Source organism: Oncorhynchus keta, chromosome 25, assembly GCF_023373465.1.
Source record: "Oncorhynchus keta strain PuntledgeMale-10-30-2019 chromosome 25, Oket_V2, whole genome shotgun sequence".
Lineage (NCBI taxonomy): Eukaryota > Metazoa > Chordata > Actinopteri > Salmoniformes > Salmonidae > Oncorhynchus > Oncorhynchus keta.
The window spans coordinates 47,808,972-47,827,719 of NC_068445.1; the positions used below are offsets into that span (position 1 = coordinate 47,808,972).

The following is an 18,748-nucleotide window of genomic DNA, read 5'->3' on the forward strand; positions in this document are numbered from 1 at the left end:
TTGTCAGTTAGTTCTGTCCTGGTCTTCCTCCTCCTGTTGTCAGTTAGTTCTGTCCTGGTCTTCCTCCTCCTGTTGTCAGTTAGTTCTGTCCTGATCTTCCTCCTCCTGTTGTCAGTTAGTTCTGTCCTGATCTTCCTCCTCCTGTTGTCAGTTAGTTCTGTCCTGATCTTCCTCCTCCTGTTGTCAGTTAGTTCTGTCCTGATCTTCCTCCTCCTGTTGTCAGTTAGTTCTGTCCTGATCTTCCTCCTCCTGTTGTCAGTTAGTTCTGTCCTGATCTTCCTCCTCCTGTTGTCAGTTAGTTCTGTCCTGGTCTTCCTCCTCCTGTTGTCAGTTAGTTCTGTCCTGGTCTTCCTCCTCCTGTTGTCAGTTAGTTCTGTCCTGATCTTCCTCCTCCTGTTGTCAGTTAGTTCTGTCCTGATCTTCCTCCTCCTGTTGTCAGTTAGTTCTGTCCTGATCTTCCTCCTCCTGTTGTCAGTTAGTTCTGTCCTGGTCTTCCTCCTCCTGTTGTCAGTTAGTTCTGTCCTGATCTTCCTCCTCCTGTTGTCAGTTAGTTCTGTCCTGATCTTCCTCCTCCTGTTGTCAGTTAGTTCTGTCCTGATCTTCCTCCTCCTGTTGTCAGTTAGTTCTGTCCTGGTCTTCCTCCTCCTGTTGTCAGTTAGTTCTGTCCTGATCTTCCTCCTCCTGTTGTCAGTTAGTTCTGTCCTGATCTTCCTCCTCCTGTTGTCAGTTAGTTCTGTCCTGGTCTTCCTCCTCCTGTTGTCAGTTAGTTCTGTCCTGATCTTCCTCCTCCTGTTGTCAGTTAGTTCTGTCCTGATCTTCCTCCTGTCAGTTAGTTCTGTCCTGATCTTCCTCCTCCTGTTGTCAGTTAGTTCTGTCCTGATCTTCCTCCTCCTGTTGTCAGTTAGTTCTGTCCTGATCTTCCTCCTCCTGTTGTCAGTTAGTTCTGTCCTGATCTTCCTCCTCCTGTTGTCAGTTAGTTCTGTCCTGGTCAGTTGGTCTTCCTCCTCCTGTTGTCAGTTAGTTCTGTCCTGGTCTTCCTCCTCCTGTTGTCAGTTAGTTCTGTCCTGATCTTCCTCCTCCTGTTGTCAGTTAGTTCTGTCCTGGTCTTCCTCCTCCTGTTGTCAGTTAGTTCTGTCCTGGTCTTCCTCCTCCTGTTGTCAGTTAGTTCTGTCCTGATCTTCCTCCTCCTGTTGTCAGTTAGTTCTGTCCTGGTCTTCCTCCTCCTGTTGTCAGTTAGTTCTGTTCTGATCTTCCTCCTCCTGTTGTCAGGTAGTTCTGTCCTGATCTTCCTCCTCCTGTTGTCAGTTAGTTCTGTCCTGATCAGTTAGTTCCTCTTCTCCTGTTGTCAGTTAGTTCTGTCCTGATCTTCCTCCTCCTGTTGTCAGTTAGTTCTGTCCTGATCTGTCCTGGTCTTCCTCCTCCTGTTGTCAGTTAGTTCTGTCCTGATCTTCCTCCTCCTGTTGTCAGTTAGTTCTGTCCTGGCTTCCTCCTCCTGTTGTCAGTTAGTTCTGTCCTGATCTTCCTCCTCCTGTTGTCAGTTAGTTTCTGTCCTGATGTCCTGATCTTCCTCTCCTGTTGTCAGTTAGTTCTGTCCTGATCTTCCTCCTCCTGTTGTCAGTTAGTTCTGTCCTGATCTTCCTCCTCCTGTTGTCAGTTAGTTCTGTCCTGGTCTTCCTCCTCCTGTTGTCAGTTAGTTCTGTCTGGTCTTCCTCCTCCTGTTGTCAGTTAGTTCTGTCCTGGCTTCCTCCTCCTGTTGTCAGTTAGTTCTGTCCTGATCTTCCTCCTCCTGTTGTCAGTTAGTTCTGTCCTGACCTGTTGTCAGTTAGTTCTGTCCTGATCCCTCCTGTTGTCAGTTAGTTCTGTCCTGGTCTTCCTCCTCCTGTTGTCAGTTAGTTCTGTCCTGGTCTTCCTCCTCCTGTTGTCAGTTAGTTCTGTCCTGGGCTTCCTGTTGTCAGTCCAACACTCTGACCCTGTTGTCAGTTAGATATGTCCAGGCTCTTTTATTTTATTTAACCTTTTATTTAACTAGGCAAGTCAGTTAAGAACAAATTCTTATTTACAATGACAGCCTACCGGGGAACAGTGGGTTAACTGCCTTGTTCAGGGGTAGAATGACAGATTTGTACCTTGTCAGCTCGGGAGCTCGGGTTCTGTCCAACGCTCTTCCTTTTCCTGGTTACTGGTCACGCTCTAACCACTAGGCTACCTGCTGGTTACTAGTCCAACACTCTAACCACTAGGCTACCTGCTGGTTACTGGTCCAACGCTCTAACCACTAGGCTACCTGCTGGTTACTGGTCCAACGCTCTAACCACTAGGCTACCTGCTGGTTACTGGTCCAACGGTCTAACCACTAGGCTACCTGCTGGTTACTAGTCCAACGCTCTAACCACTAGGCTACCTGCTGGTTACTAGTCCAACACTCTAACCACTAGGCTACCTGCTGGTTACTAGTCCAACGCTCTAACCACTAGGCTACCTACTGGTTACTAGCCCAACGGTCTAACCACTAGGCTACCTGCTGGTTACTAGTCCAACACTCTAACCACTAGGCTACCTGCTGGTTACTGGTCCAACTACTCTAACCACTAGGCTACCTGCTGGTTACTAGTCCAACACTCTAACCACTAGGCTACCTGCTGGTTACTAGTCCAACACTCTAACCACTGCTGGTTATAGGCTACCTGCTGGTTACTAGTCCAACACTCTAACCACTAGGCTAACCAACACTCTAACCACTGCTGGTCAGGCTACCTGCTGGTTACTAGTCCAACACTCTAACCACTAGGCTACCTGCTGGTTACTAGTCCAACACTCCCAACTACTGCTAACCAACCACTAGGCTACCTGCTGGTTACTAGTCCAACACTCTAACCACTAGGCTACCTGCTGGTTACTAGTCCAACACTCTAACCACTAGGCTACCTGCTGGTTACTAGTCCAACACTCTAACCACTAGGCTACCTGCTGGTTACTAGTCCAACACTCTAACCACTAGGCTACCTGCTGGTTACTAGTCCAACACTCTAACCACTAGGCTACCTGCTGGTTACTAGTCCAACACTCTAACCACTAGGCTACCTGCTGGTTACTAGTCCAACACTCTAACCACTAGGCTACCTGCTGGTTACTAGTCCAACACTCTAACCACTAGGCTACCTGCTGGTTACTAGTCCAACGCTCTAACCACTAGGCTACCTGCTGGTTACTGGCCCAACGCTCTAACCACTAGGCTACCTGCTGGTTACTAGTCCAAACCCCTGACCACTAGGCTACCTGCTGGTTACTAGTCCAACACTCTAACCACTAGGCTACCTGCTGGTTACTAGTCCAACACTCTAACCACTAGGCTACCTGCTGGTTACTAGTCCAACACTCTAACCACTAGGCTACCTGCTGGTTACTAGTCCAACACTCTAACCACTAGGCTACCTGCTGGTTACTAGTCCAACACTCTAACCACTAGGCTACCTGCTGGTTACTAGTCCAACACTCTAACCACTAGGCTACCTGCTGGTTACTAGTCCAACACTCTAACCACTAGGCTACCTGCTGGTTACTAGTCCAACACTCTAACCACTAGGCTACCTGCTGGTTACTAGTCCAACGCTCTAACCACTAGACTACCTGCTGGTTACTAGTCCAACACTCTAACCACTAGACTACCTGCTGGTTACTAGTCCAACACTCTAACCACTAGGCTACCTGCTGGTTACTAGTCCAACACTCTAACCACTAGGCTACCTGCTGGTTACTAGTCCAACCCTCTGACCACTAGGCTACCTGCTGGTTACTAGTCCAACACTCTAACCAATAGGCTACCTGCTGGTTACTAGTCCAACACTCTAACCACTAGGCTACCTGCTGGTTACTAGTCCAACACTCTAACCACTAGGCTACCTGCTGGTTACTAGTCCAACACTCTAACCACTAGGCTACCTGCTGGTTACTAGTCCAACACTCTAACCACTAGGCTACCTGCTGGTTACTAGTCCAACACTCTAACCACTAGGCTACCTGCTGGTTACTAGTCCAACACCCTGACCACTAGGCTACCTGCTGGTTACTAGTCCAACACTCTAACCACTAGGCTACCTGCTGGTTACTAGTCCAACACTCTAACCACTAGGCTACCTGCTGGTTACTAGTCCAACACTCTAACCAATAGGCTACCTGCTGGTTACTAGTCCAACACTCTAACCACTAGGCTACCTGCTGGTTACTAGTCCAACACTCTAACCAATAGGCTACCTGCTGGTTACTAGTCCAACACTCTAACCACTAGGCTACCTGCTGGTTACTAGTCCAACACTCTAACCAATAGGCTACCTGCTGGTTACTAGTCCAACACTCTAACCACTAGGCTACCTGCTGGTTACTGCCCCAACACTCTAACCACTAGGCTACCTGCTGGTTACTAGTCCAACACTCTAACCACTAGGCTACCTGCTGGTTACTAGTCCAACACTCTAACCACTAGGCTACCTGCTGGTTACTAGTCCAACACTCTAACCACTACCACCTGCCGTGCTGCTGTCAGTTTGTTTATCTTTTTTGTTTATATTTCTGCTTTGATGCTGCTGTGCTCTTCAAATCAAATGATTGTTTGCTTTATAGGACAGTGAGTACACCCTGGGTGGACAGTGTATATAACCCTGGGTGGACACTGATAGACAGTGTATATAACCCTGGGTGGACACTGTTAGACAGTGTATATCACCCTGGGTGGACACTGTTAGACAGTGTATATAACCCTGGGTGGACACTGTTAGACAGTGTATATCACCCTGGGTGGACACTGTTAGACAGTGTATATCACCCTGGGTGGACACTGTTAGACAGTGTATATCACCCTGGGTGGACACTGTTAGACAGTGTATATCACCCTGGGTGGACACTGTTAGACAGTGTATATCACCCTGGGTGGACACTGTTAGACAGTGTATATCACCCTGGGTGGACACTGTTAGACAGTGTATATCACCCTGGGTGGACACTGTTAGACAGTGTATATCACCCTGGGTGGACACTGTTAGACAGTGTATATCACCCTGGGTGGACACTGTTAGACAGTGTATATCACCCTGGGTGGACACTGTTAGATAATGTACATAACCCTGGGTGGATAATGATAGATACTGTATATCACTCTGGGTGGATAATGTTAGATACCGTATATAATCCTGGGTGGACACTGTTAGATAATGTACATAACCCTGGGTGGATAATGTAAGATACCGTATATAACCCGGGTGGATAATGTTAGATACTGTATATAACCCGAGGTGGATACTATTAGATATAGTATATAATCCCGGGGTGGATACTTTTAGATACCGTATATAACCAGGGGTGGATAATGTTAGATACCGTACATAACCCTGGGTGGACACTGTTATATATAGTATATAACCCGGGGTGTATAGATGTGAGAGAGGTAGCAGTACCTGTATAGATGTGAGGGGCAGCAGTAGTTGTATAGATGTGAGAGGGGCAGCAGTACCTGTATAGATGTGAGAGGGGTAGCAGTAGTTGTATAGATGTGAGAGGGGCAGCAGTAGTTGTATAGATGTGAGGGGCAGCAGTAGTTGTATAGATGTGAGAGGGGCAGCAGTACCTGTATAGATGTGAGGGGCAGCAGTAGTTGTATAGATGTTATAGGGGCAGCAGTAGTTGTATAGATGTGAGGGGCAGCAGTACCTGTATAGATGTGAGGGGCAGCAGTAGTTGTATAGATGTGAGAGGCAGCAGTAGTTGTATAGATGTGAGAGGGGCAGCAGTAGTTGTATAGATGTGAGAGGGGCAGCAGTAGTTGTATAGATGTGAGGGGCAGCAGTAGTTGTATAGATGTGAGGGGCAGCAGTAGTTGTATAGATGTGAGGGGCAGCAGTAGTTGTATAGATGTGACGGGCAGCAGTAGTTGTATAGATGTTATAGGGGCAGCAGTAGTTGTATAGATGTGAGAGGGGCAGCAGTAGTTGTATAGATGTGAGAGGGGCAGCAGTAGTTGTATAGATGTGAGGGGCAGCAGTAGTTGTATAGATGTGAGGGGCAGCAGTAGTTGTATAGATGTGAGAGGGGCAGCAGTAGTTGTATAGATGTGAGAGGGGCAGCAGTAGTTGTATAGATGTGAGAGGGGCAGCAGTAGTTGTATAGATGTGAGGGGCCGCAGTACCTGTATAGATGTGAGGGGCAGTAGTTGTATAGATGTGGGAGGGGCAGCAGTAGTTGTATAGATGTGAGAGGGGCAGCAGTAGTTGTATAGATGTGAGGGGCAGCAGTAGTTGTATAGATGTGAGGGGCAGCAGTAGTTGTATAGATGTGAGAGGGGCAGCAGTAGTTGTATAGATGTGTGAGGGGCAGCAGTAGTTGTATAGATGTGAGAGGGGTAGCAGTAGTTGTATAGATGTGAGGGGCAGCAGTAGTTGTATAGATGTGAGAGGGGCAGCAGTAGTTGTATAGATGTGAGAGGGGCAGCAGTAGTTGTATAGATGTGAGGGGCAGCAGTAGTTGTATAGATGTGAGAGGGGCAGCAGTAGTTGTATAGATGTGAGGGGCAGCAGTAGTTGTATAGATGTGAGAGGGGCAGCAGTAGTTGTATAGATGTGAGGGGCAGCAGTAGTTGTATAGATGTGAGAGGGGCAGCAGTACCTGTATAGATGTGAGGGGCAGCAGTAGTTGTATAGATGTTATAGGGGCAGCAGTAGTTGTATAGATGTGAGGGGCAGCAGTACCTGTATAGATGTGAGGGGCAGCAGTAGTTGTATAGATGTGAGAGGCAGCAGTAGTTGTATAGATGTGAGAGGGGCAGCAGTAGTTGTATAGATGTGAGAGGGGCAGCAGTAGTTGTATAGATGTGAGGGGCAGCAGTAGTTGTATAGATGTGAGGGGCAGCAGTAGTTGTATAGATGTGAGGGGCAGCAGTAGTTGTATAGATGTGAGGGGCAGCAGTAGTTGTATAGATGTTATAGGGGCAGCAGTAGTTGTATAGATGTGAGAGGGGCAGCAGTAGTTGTATAGATGTGAGAGGGGCAGCAGTAGTTGTATAGATGTGAGGGGCAGCAGTAGTTGTATAGATGTGAGGGGCAGCAGTAGTTGTATAGATGTGAGATGGGGGGGCAGCAGTAGTTGTATAGATGTATAGATGAGGGCAGCAGTAGTTGTATAGATGTGAGGGGGCAGCAGTAGTTGTATAGATGTGAGAGGGGCAGCAGTAGTTGTATAGATGTGAGGGGCAGCAGTACCTGTATAGATGTGAGGAGGGTATAGATGTGAGCAGTAGTTGTATAGATGTGAGGGGCAGCAGTAGTTGTATAGATGTGAGGGGCAGCAGTAGTTGTATAGATGTGAGGGGCAGCAGTAGTTGTATAGATGTGAGGGGCAGCAGTAGTTGTATAGATGTGAGAGGGGCAGCAGTAGTTGTATAGATGTGAGAGGGGCAGCAGTAGTTGTATAGATTTGAGAGGGGTAGCAGTAGTTGTATAGATGTGAGGGGCAGCAGTAGTTGTATAGATGTGAGAGGGGCAGCAGTAGTTGATGTAGATGTGAGGGGCAGCAGTAGTTGTATAGATGTGAGGGGCAGCAGTAGTTGTATAGATGTGAGGGGCAGCAGTAGTTGTAGATGTGAGGGACAGCAGTAGTTGTATAGATGGGAGGGGCAGCAGTAGTTATATAGATGTGAGAGGCAGCAGTAGTTGTATAGATGTGAGGGGCAGCAGTAGTTGTATAGATGTGAGGGGCAGCAGTAGTTGTATAGATGTGAGGGGCAGCAGTAGTTGTATAGATGTGAGGGGCAGCAGTAGTTGTATAGATGTGAGGGGCAGCAGTAGTTGTATAGATGTGAGGGGCAGCAGTAGTTGTATAGATGTGAGGGGCAGCAGTAGTTGTATAGATGTGAGGGGCAGCAGTAGTTGTATAGATGTGAGGGGCAGCAGTAGTTGTATAGATGTGAGGGGCAGCAGTAGTTGTATAGATGGGAGGGGCAGCAGTAGTTATATAGATGTGAGAGGCAGCAGTAGTTGTATAGATGTGAGGGGCAGCAGTAGTTATATAGATGTGAGAGGGGCAGCAGTAGTTGTATAGATGTGAGGGGCAGCAGTAGTTGTATAGATGTGAGGGACAGCAGTAGTTGTATAGATGGGAGGGGCAGCAGTAGTTATATAGATGTGAGAGGCAGCAGTAGTTGTATAGATGTGAGGGGCAGCAGTAATTATGTAGATGTGAGAGGGGCAGCAGTAATTATGTAGATGTGAGAGGGGCAGCAGTACCCGTGTCGATGTGAGAGGGGAAACCATGTCTCTTGTCAAGGAATCGTCTTGGACAAATGGCATGCAGCTTTCAATCTGGCTGTAGACTAAGTATTTATTGCCTTTCTAATGCCGCTGGTTTCCCATCCCTCCTTCTGTAAACATGTCAGAGACTTGCCAAGGCCAACAACAACATCACATCACTGAATATACACATGACTACACATAGCTGTATTTATGGTTCAACCTCCCTGTATTAAGTCACACGTCAGCTGTGTACAACTCAAACCATCCGGCAGCGTAGTATAGGGTTTCTTCAGACACGGCATAGGCGGACAAGCTTTGTGCTTGTTCAAACCTGCTCTACATCTTGTTTGGTTGCCTCTGGTTGTAGAAAATATTCCCCCCCCCGTCCCCCCCCCCCAGAGGCAAGATTGAGTGATTGGACCAAAAACCTAATGGCTCAAACAAGTAACGCATTATCCAACAAGGGTTGATAAAAAAAAGAAGGCGAGCACTTCCTAGAATAGACTTTCTAGCACTTCCTGTAATAGCACTTCCTGTAACGCTACAAATATCGACCTACTTAAAAATGTTTCTGTGGACGTCTGAGGGTTACACCTGGATTGGGGTGATTGGTTGATTGGCTGATCCACTTGGGAGTCCAGTGCGATTAGGAAATAAACTGAAGCTAGCCTTAGCCTAGTAGCGATGTGGCTAGCAGTGCCACCTGATGCTAACCTTAGCTTAGTAGCGATGTGGCTAACAGTGTCACCTGAAGCTAACCTTAGCTTAGTAGCGATGTGGCTAACAGTGTCACCTGAAGCTAACCTTAGCTTAGTAGCGATGTGGCTAACAGTGTCACCTGAAGCTAACCTTAGCTTAGTAGCGATGTGGCTAACAGTGTCAGCTGAAGCTCATCTTAGCTTTGTAGCAAATATTTGTTTGTTTTTTACAGGGACCATATACAACAGACATTGCACCAGATTCTAGCTAAACTAATTAATCTGTAGTCCATGTCGTACAGTTTGTCAGTGAGTGTCAGGAGGAATGTTCTAGATCTATACCGAAGGGGAGTGGAGTGTTAGCCTACATGTATTGGAGTGTTAGCCTACATGTATTGGAGTGTTAGCCTACATGTTTTGGAGTGTAGCCTACATGTATTGGAGTGTTAGCCTACATGTATTGGAGTGTTAGCCTACATGTATTGGAGTGTTAGCCTACATGTATTGGAGTGTAGCCTACATGTATTGGAGTGTTAGCCTACATGTATTGGAGTGTTAGCCTACATGTATTGGAGTGTTAGCCTACATGTATTGGAGTGTTAGCCTACATGTATTGGAGTGTTAGCCTACATGAATTGGAGTGTTAGTGTTAGCCTACATGTTTTGGAGTGTTAGCCTACATGTATTGGTTTTAGTGTATTAGCCTAAATGTATTGGACTGTTAGCCTACATGTTTTGGAGTGTAGCCTACATGTATTGGAGTGTTAGCCTACATGTATTGGAGTGTAGCCTACATGTAGTGGAGTGAGCCTTCATGTATTGAAGTTTTGAAGTTTTAGCCTACATGTATTGGAGTGTTAGTCTACATGTATTGGAGTGTTAGCCTACATGTAATGGAGTGTAGCCTACATGTATTGGAGTGTTAGCCTACATGTATTGGAGTAGAGCCTTCATGTATTGAAGTTTTGAAGTTTTAGCCTACATGTAGTGGAGTGTTAGCCTACATGTAGTGGAGTAGAGCCTACATTTATTGGAGTTTTAGCCTACATGTATTAGAGTGTTAGCCTACATGTATTGGAGATGTATTGGAGTAGAGCCTACATGTATTGGAGTTTTAGCCTACATGTATTAGAGTGTTAGCCTACATGTATTGGAGATGTATTGGAGTAGCGCCTACATGTATTAGAGTGTAGCCTACATGTATTAGAGTGTTAGACTACATGTATTGGAGTTTCAGGCTACATGTATTGGAGTGTTAGCCTACATGTATTGGAGTTTCAGCCTACATGTATGTAGTGTTGGCCTACATGTAGTGGAGTAGAGCCTACATGTATTGGAGTTTTAGCCTACATGTATTAGTGTTAGCCTACATGTATTGGATATGTATTGGAGTGTAGCCTACATGTATTGGAGTGTTAGCATAAATGTATTGGAGTGTTAGCCTACATGCATTGTAGTGTTAGCCTACATGTATTGGAGTGTTAGCCTACATGTATTGGAGTGTTAGCCTACATATAGTGGAGTGTTGGCCTAGATGTATTGGAGATGTATTGGAGTAGAGCCTACATGTATTAGAGTGTAGCCTACATGTATTGGAGTGTTAGCCTACATGTATTGTAGTGTTAGCCTACGTGTATTGGAGTAGAGCCTACATGTATTGGAGTGTTCGCCTACATGTATTGGAGTAGAGCCTACGTGTATTGGAGTGTAGCCTACATGTATTGGAGTGTTAGCCTACATGTATTGGAGTGTTAGCCTACATGTATTGGAGTAGAGCCTACGTGTATTGGAGTGTAGCCTACATGTATTGGAGTGTTAGCCTACATGTATTGGAGTTTCAGGCTACATGTATTGGAGTAGAGCCTACACGTATTGGAGTTTTAGCCTACATGTATTGGAGTAGAGTCTACATTTATTGGAGTGTAGCCTACATGTATTGGAGTTTCAGCCTACATGTATTGGAGTGTTAGCCTACATGTATTGGAGTTTCAGCCTACGTGTATTTGAGTAGAGCCTACATGTATTGGAGTTTCAGCCTTCATGTATTGGAGTGTAGTCTACATGTATTGGAGTTTCAACCTACATGTATTGGAGTAGAGCCTACACGTATTGGAGTTTTAGCATACATGTATTGGAGTGTAGCCTACATGTATTGGAGTGTTAGCCTACATGTATTGGAGTGTAGCCTACATGTATTGGAGTGTTAGCCTACATGAATTACAGTGTTAGCCTACATGTATTGGAGTGTAGCCTACATGTATTGGAGTGTTAGCCTACATGTATTAGAGTGTTAGCCTACATGTATTGGAGTGTTAGCCTACATGTATTAGAGTTTTAGCCTACATGTATTGGAGTAGAGCCTACATGTATTGGAGTGTTAGCCTACATGTATTGGAGTGTAGCCTACATGTATTGGAGTGTTAGCCTACATGTATTAGAGTGTTAGCCTACATGTATTGGAGTGTTAGCCTACATGTATTAGAGTTTTAGCCTACATGTATTGGAGTAGAGCCTACATGTATTGTAGTTTCAGCCTACATGTATTGGAGTGTAGCCTACATGTATTGGAGTGTTAGCCTACATGTATTAGAGTTTTAGCCTACATGTATTGGAGTAGAGCCTACATGTATTGGAGTTTCAGCCTTCATGTATTGGAGTGTAGCCTACATGTATTGGAGTTTCAGCCTACATGTATTGGAGTAGAGCCTACACGTATTGGAGTTTTAGCATACATGTATTGGAGTGTAGCCTACATGTATTGGAGTGTTAGCCTACATGTATTGGAGTGTTAGCCTACATGTATTGGAGTGTTAGCCTACATGTATTGGAGTGTTAGCCTACATGTATTGGAGTGTTAGCCTACATGTATTGGAGTGTTAGCCTACATGTATTGGAGTGTAGCCTACATGTATTGGAGTGTTTTCCTACATGTATTGGAGTTTCAGCCTCCATGTATTGGAGTGTTAGCCTACATGTATTGGAGTTTCAGCCTACATGTATTAGAGTGTTAGCCTACATGTATTGGAGTAGAGCCTACATGTATTGGAGTTTCAGCCTACATGTATTGGAGTGTTTTCCTACATGTATTGGAGTTTCAGCCTCCATGTATTGGAGTTTCAGCCTCCATGTACTGGAGTGTTAGCCTACATGTATTGTAGTGTCAGCCTACATGTATTGGAGTAGAGCCTACATGTATTGTAGTTCAGCCTACATGTATTGGAGTGTTAGCCTACATGTATTGGAGTTTTAGCCTACATGTACTGGAGTGTTTTCCTACATGTATTGGAGTTTCAGCCTCCATGTACTGGAGTGTTTTCCTACATGTACTGGAGTGTTAGCCTACATGTATTGTAGTTTCAGCCTCCATGTACTGGAGTGTTTTCCTATGTGTATTGGAGTTTCAGCCTACATGTACTGGAGTGTTTTCCTACATGTATTGGAGTAGAGCCTACATGTATTGTAGTTTCAGCCTCCATGTATTGGAGTGTTTTCCTACATGTATTGGAGTTTCAGCCTCCATGTACCGGAGTGTTAGCCTACATGTATTGGAGTTTCAGCCTCCATGTACTGGGTGTTTTCCTACATGTATTGGAGTTTCAGCCTCCATGTACTGGAGTGTTTTCCTACATGTATTGGAGTGTTTTCCTCCATGTATTGGAGTGTTTTCCTACATGTATTGGAGTGTTCAGCCTACATGTATTGGAGTGTTTTCCTACATGTACTGGAGTGTTTTCCTACATGTACTGGAGTGTTTTCCTACATGTACTGGAGTGTTTTCCTACATGTACTGGAGTGTTTTCCTACATGTACTGGAGTGTTAGCCTACATGTATTGGAGTGTTTTCCTCCATGTATTGGAGTGTTTTCCTACATGTACTGGAGTGTTTTCCTACATGTACTGGAGTGTTTTCCTACATGTACTGGAGTGTTTTCCTACATGTACTGGAGTGTTTTCCTACATGTATTGGAGTTTCAGCCTCCATGTACTGGAGTGTTTTCCTACATGTACCCTAGCTTCCCTGCCTCATGCGCTCCCTCACTAATCTGTTGTTTTAACTCTGTGATCCCCTTAGTGATCTCTGACCAACTAAGGAATCCAGAAGTTGCATTCCAAATGGCACTTGTCCAGAGCACATAAGGCTCTGTTCAAAAGTAATGCACTATATAGGGAACAGGGTGCAGTTTTGGGACGCAGCCCAGAAGCAGTAAGCAAGAGCTCTACCACAGAGCCATGATGCTGGCTGGATGTGGGTCAGTCCCAAATAGAAACAGAGTGTCAGCAAGCTCCTGTTAGATTTCACAGCACTGATTCCTCAGCGGATAAAAGAGAATCCCCTTACAGACCAGACCAGGGCTACATTCTTTAAGACACCAACGTGGTTTTGTATGGATTATATAGGTTTGGCATTTAAAGCTAGAATTCTTCATTTGAACAATAACAAAGTGGACACCCGACACCAGGTTTTGGCAAAAAGCTGAGCTGGAATTGTTATTACCAATATCATAATTCATAGGTCATTTTGATGCAAGGACTGGGCTGTTTAAACCATGTTTTAAATAAGGCTATACAGTGTTTGTTTACATTTACTTTGTTTAGTAAAACAAGTTTATATCTTGGGTTCTCATGGAGTGTGCCATTTTAACTGAAGCTCATGAGGAATTTATAAATGATATTCTTCCAAAAACAAAATAATCTATGGTTACTATAGATATCATTATGGGCCGGGTCTAACCCCCTCCCTCGGCCGGGTCTAACCCCCTCCCTGGGCCGAGTCTAACCCCCTTCCTGGGCCGGGTCTAACCCCCTCCCTGGGCCGAGTCTAACCCCCTTCTAGGACCGGGTCTAACCCCCTCCCTGGGCCGAGTCTAACCCCCTTCCTGGGCTGGGTCTAACCCCCTCCCTGGGCCGAGTCTAACCCCCTCTCTGGGACAAGTCTAACCCCTCCCTGGGCCGAGTCTAACCCCTCCCTGGGCCGGGTCTAACCCCTCCCTGGGGCCGGGTCTAACCCCTCCCTGGGCCGAGTCTAACCCCCTTCTAGGACCGGGTCCCTCCCTGGGCCGAGTCTAACCCCCTCCCTGGGCCGAGTCTAACCCCCTCCCTGGGCCGACCCCCTCCCTGGGCTGAGTCTAACCCCCTCCCTGGGCCGAGTCTAACCCCCTCCCCGGGCCGAGTCTAACCCCCTCCCTGGGCCGGGTCTAACCCCCTCCCTGGGCCGAGTCTAACCCCCTCCCTGGGCCGAGTCTAACCCCTCCCTGGGCCGAGTCTAAACCCCTCCCTGGGCCGAGTCTAACCCCCTTCTAGGACCGGGTCTAACCCCCTCCCTGGGCCGGGTCTAACCCCCTCCCTGGTCCGGGTCTAACCCCCTCCCTGGGCCGAGTCTAAACCCCTCCCTGGGCCGAGTCTAACCCCCTCCCTGGTCCGAGTCTAACCCCCTCCCTGGGCCGAGTCTAAACCCCTCCCTGGGCCGAGTCTAACCCCCTCCCTGGGCCGAGTCTAAACCCCTCCCTGGGCCGAGTCTAACCCCCTCCCCGGGCCACATGGGTCTTCTTGACGCCAAAAACAAGTCCACTGTTGACCACTCTTTTAAGTGCTTTAAACTCCCTCCTTCCCTCCAGAATTATATAGCCTCCATTGGCCTCTTGTCTTTTCTTTTTTTTTCTTCCAAAGGGGTTAATATTGATCTATCATCCTCCATGTGAAGCCGCTTCGATAATCCTCTATCCTCTCCTCCCAGCGAGCGTGGCTCTTGCTACGCGGCCGACCGGACATTTGTCAGGAAGGAGCGTTGATGGGCTGTGAATGAAATTGTTCAAGAAAAAAATAAATACCCCATTACCTTGTCAGAATTCTATTTTTACGTCATTAGGGCGTATTCGGGGAGAATGGGATTATATCCACGGGCTGATGGAGATGCCTACCGCCTTATAGTGGGGCAGTAAATAATGATTGGCTGTAGAGGAGTCCTAGCCACTTGGTCTTACTCAGTCATATCATTATTTTAGAAAGAGACACACCAGCATTTCCAACTGATGTAAGAGGGTGGGTCAAATGTGTTTGTGTTGTATCTGGAGTATATTGATCAGAATGTATTATCATTTATAATAAGAGGTTTCATCTTCATTCTTCGCACTCATACCATTGAGGCCAAATAGAAATGGAGGGGGACGAAGCCCCCCCCCCGCCCCCATAAATTACGCCCTAGAAGAAGTTATAACCTTCCTTTGTTTGTGCCATGTTATTCCTCCGTGCTATCTGAGCAGGGAAAACAAAGAAAGGAAGTCCAACTGTTTCCTTCTAAATACCAGAGGATCTATATAGCGTGTTTTAGGAACTATATCAGGTTTGTATTGATTCTAACTACACTTTGAATCTGAATTTACTGATTTTTTTCCTGATCCTGGCGATAGAGCAGCTGAAGCCCAGGCTTTCGGGGGAGGATTCCTCTTTATTACAGTTAATATGGATATGGATTTAATGGCATTAATCAACTGGTGTGTCGTCTCCCTATCTATCGCCTTTTCTCTTTCAGTTCACACTTTTCCCTGAGGTGTTCAGCAGCAAACCATGGGAACCCCCTCGCTTGCTAAAGACAAGCTATTTCCCTCTGCCAATTAGCTCAGAATTTCCAGTAGGAGATTTTCATTCACAAAAAAAAAGACACATTGATGCATAATCTCTTATTCTATTCGTCTTCTTCTACAGATGGGTTAAAGGTGGACACAAGGATGGACTGTCTGCTATCCAACGGAATCAAACAGGAAATAGGAAATAACTCGGCCTCGGATGAAGGCAGCGAGCGCCAGTACCACTCCGGGGAGAAAACAAAAGACCCCATGGCCATTTTCATGAAGAATGTCTGAGGGAAGGACAAGACACCATCAAAGACATTTTATGGGAGAAAAAAAAAGGAAAACGTTGTTTTCCTCTCTTTTAAATTCTGTTGTTTAAAGGACATTGCAATGGCCAATGACCTCGAGAGTGGAATGCAGTGGAAAAATAAAAGGGTCTGTCACTGCCTGGGAAAAAGATCAGGTTCCAGGATTCAAATACAATGAGGCAATCCTACTTTCTTCACACAATAATCAAAGGACTATTTTTTTCGACCACCGCATTCTAAGTGAATGAAAAAGGCGATAGCTTTTCATGCCATTGTTGTGAGAAGGTCAGAGTGGGCATTCCATTAGGTGTTGTAGTAAGGTCAGAGTGGGCATTCCATTAGGTGTTGTAGTAAGGTCAGAGTGGGCATTCCATTAGGTGTAGTATTAAGGTCAGAGTGGGCATTCCATTAGGTGTTGTAGTAAGGTCAGAGTGGGCATTCCATTAGGTGTAGTATTAAGGTCAGAGTGGGCATTCCATTAGGTGTTGTATTAAGGTCAGAGTGGGCATTCCATTAGGTGTTGTATTAAGGTCAGAGTGGGCATTCCATTAGGTGTTGTATTAAGGTCAGAGTGAGCATTCCATTAGGTGTTGTATTAAGGTCAGAGTGGGCATTCCATTAGGTGTTGTATTAAGGTCAGAGTGGGCATTCCATTAGGTGTTGTATTAAGGTCAGAGTGGGCATTCCATTAGGTGTTGTATTAAGGTCAGAGTGGGCATTCCATTAGGTGTTGTATTAAGGTCAGAGTGGGCATTCCATTAGGTGTTGTAGTAAGGTCAGAGTGGGCATTCCATTAGGTGTTGTATTAAGGTCAGAGTGGGCATTCCATTAGGTGTTGTATTAAGGTCAGAGTGGGCATTCCATTAGGTGTTGTATTAAGGTCAGAGTGGGCATTCCATTAGGTGTTGTATTAAGGTCAGAGTGGGCATTCCATTAGGTGTTGTATTAAGGTCAGAGTGGGCATTCCATTAGGTGTTGTATTAAGGTCAGAGTGGGCATTCCATTAGGTGTTGTATTAAGGTCAGAGTGGGCATTCCATTAGGTGTTGTATTAAGGTCAGAGTGGGCATTCCATTAGGTGTTGTAGTAAGGTCAGAGTGGGCATTCCATTAGGTGTTGTATTAAGGTCAGAGTGGGCATTCCATTAGGTGTTGTATTAAGGTCAGAGTGGGCATTCCATTAGGTGTTGTATTAAGGTCAGAGTGGGCATTCCATTAGGTGTTGTATTAAGGTCAGAGTGGGCATTCCATTAGGTGTTGTATTAAGGTCAGAGTGGGCATTCCATTAGGTGGTGTATTAAGGTCAGAGTGGGCATTCCATTAGGTGTTGTATTAAGGTCAGAGTGGGCATTCCATTTGACGTTAGGGTCGTTTGCAGGATAATGTCCAGAAGACTTCTTAGCTTGTCATCATACATTTCCTTACAGAGAAGTATGGAATTCGTTTTTCACAACAGTGAACAATTCAAACTATTTAACACTCAATGATAAATTCTGATTTATATAATGCCCGCGAAGCAGTTTATTTTTTATCCTTTAGTTAACCATAGAAGTCATACTGAGATTTACAAATATTTTTCAAGTGAGCATTGTACTACCTGCCCTGTACTTTTGTACGCCTGATATTTGTCATTTTACTATCCTGTCTTTGCAACACTAGAACCGTCAAGTCTTTCAATCTTACCTTTTTCATTTTTGTAATTTCAATAAAAACCATGAACCCACCTATCCCTGTGTGTATTTTACACTCTAATAGTACGTTGAGATGAATATCGTAAAAAGTTTCAGAACATTTCATCCTCAAAGCGCAACTTAGTGTGTTGTGAAATGAATGTCAAGTAATATTTTAAATGGTATATATCTGCCTCATTGCCGGACCCCAGGATGAGTAGCTGCTGCCTTGGCAGGAACTAATGGGGATCCATAATAAACCCCAGGAAGAGTAGCTGTGTCCTTGGCAGGAACTAATGGGGATCCATAATGAAACCCCAGGGAGAGGAGCTGCTGCCTTGGCAGGAACTAATGGGGATCCATAATAAACTCCAGGAAGAGTAGCTGCTGCCTTGTCAGGAACTAATGGGGATCCATAATAAACCTCAGGAAGAGTAGCTGCTGCCTTGGCAGGAACTAATGGGGATCCATAATAAACCCTAGGAAGAGGAGCTGCTGCCTTGGGGATCAGGAACTGCTGCCTTGGCAGGAACTAATGGAGATCCATAATAAACCCCAGGAAGAGTAGCTGCTGCCTTGATAGGAACTAATGGGGATCCATAATAAACCCCAGGACCCCAGGAAGAGTAGCCGCTGCCTTGGCAGGAACTAATGGGGATCCATAATAAACACCAGGAAGAGTAGCTGCTGCCTTGACAGGAACTAATGGGGATCCATAATAAACCCCAGGAAGAGTAGCTGCTGTCTTGGCATTAACTAATGGGGATCCATAATAAACCCCAGGAAGAGTAGCTGCTGCCTTGACAGGAACTAATGGGGATCCATAGTAAACCCCAGGAAGAGTAGCTGCTGCCTTGGCAGGAACTAATGGGGATCCATAATAAACCCCAGGAAGAGTAGCTGCTGCCTTGGCAGGAACTAATGGGGATCCATAATATATCCCAGGAAGAGTAGCTGCTGCCTTGGCGGGAACCAATGGGGATCCATAATAAACACCAGGAAGCAAAATAACTGTTCGCTGGGATCTTCATGGAATGGGTTTCCATGGTTGAGCAGCCGCACACAAGCCTAAGATCACCATGTGCAATGCCAAGCGTCGGCTGGAATGGTGTAAAGTTCGCCGACATCGGACTCTGAAGCAGTGAAAATGCATTCTCTGGAGTGATGAATCACGATTCCCCATATGGCAGTCCGACAGACAGATCAAGATTTGGCAGTTGCCAGGAGAACAC

The 18,748-nt window shown here is 45.8% G+C and overlaps 1 protein-coding gene and 1 long non-coding RNA gene across 10 annotated transcripts in view; one reads left to right on the top strand and one right to left on the bottom strand.

The window, feature by feature from the left end:
• Window positions 1–18,748, bottom strand: part of LOC118358594 (AT-rich interactive domain-containing protein 3A-like) — a 308,610-nt gene that overhangs the window by 240,490 nt on the left and 49,372 nt on the right. The window lies entirely within an intron of this gene.
• On the top strand, window positions 15,711–17,506 carry LOC127911860 (uncharacterized). Of its 8 annotated transcripts, XR_008079669.1 has the most exons (6): window positions 15,711–16,273; window positions 16,309–16,400; window positions 16,436–16,588; window positions 16,624–16,903; window positions 16,939–17,113; window positions 17,149–17,506. It is a non-coding gene; the product is annotated as an uncharacterized LOC127911860 (long non-coding RNA). The 8 variants fall into 8 exon arrangements; XR_008079670.1 differs by having other exon boundaries at window positions 16,624–16,868; window positions 16,939–17,506; XR_008079667.1 differs by having other exon boundaries at window positions 15,712–16,273; window positions 16,939–17,506.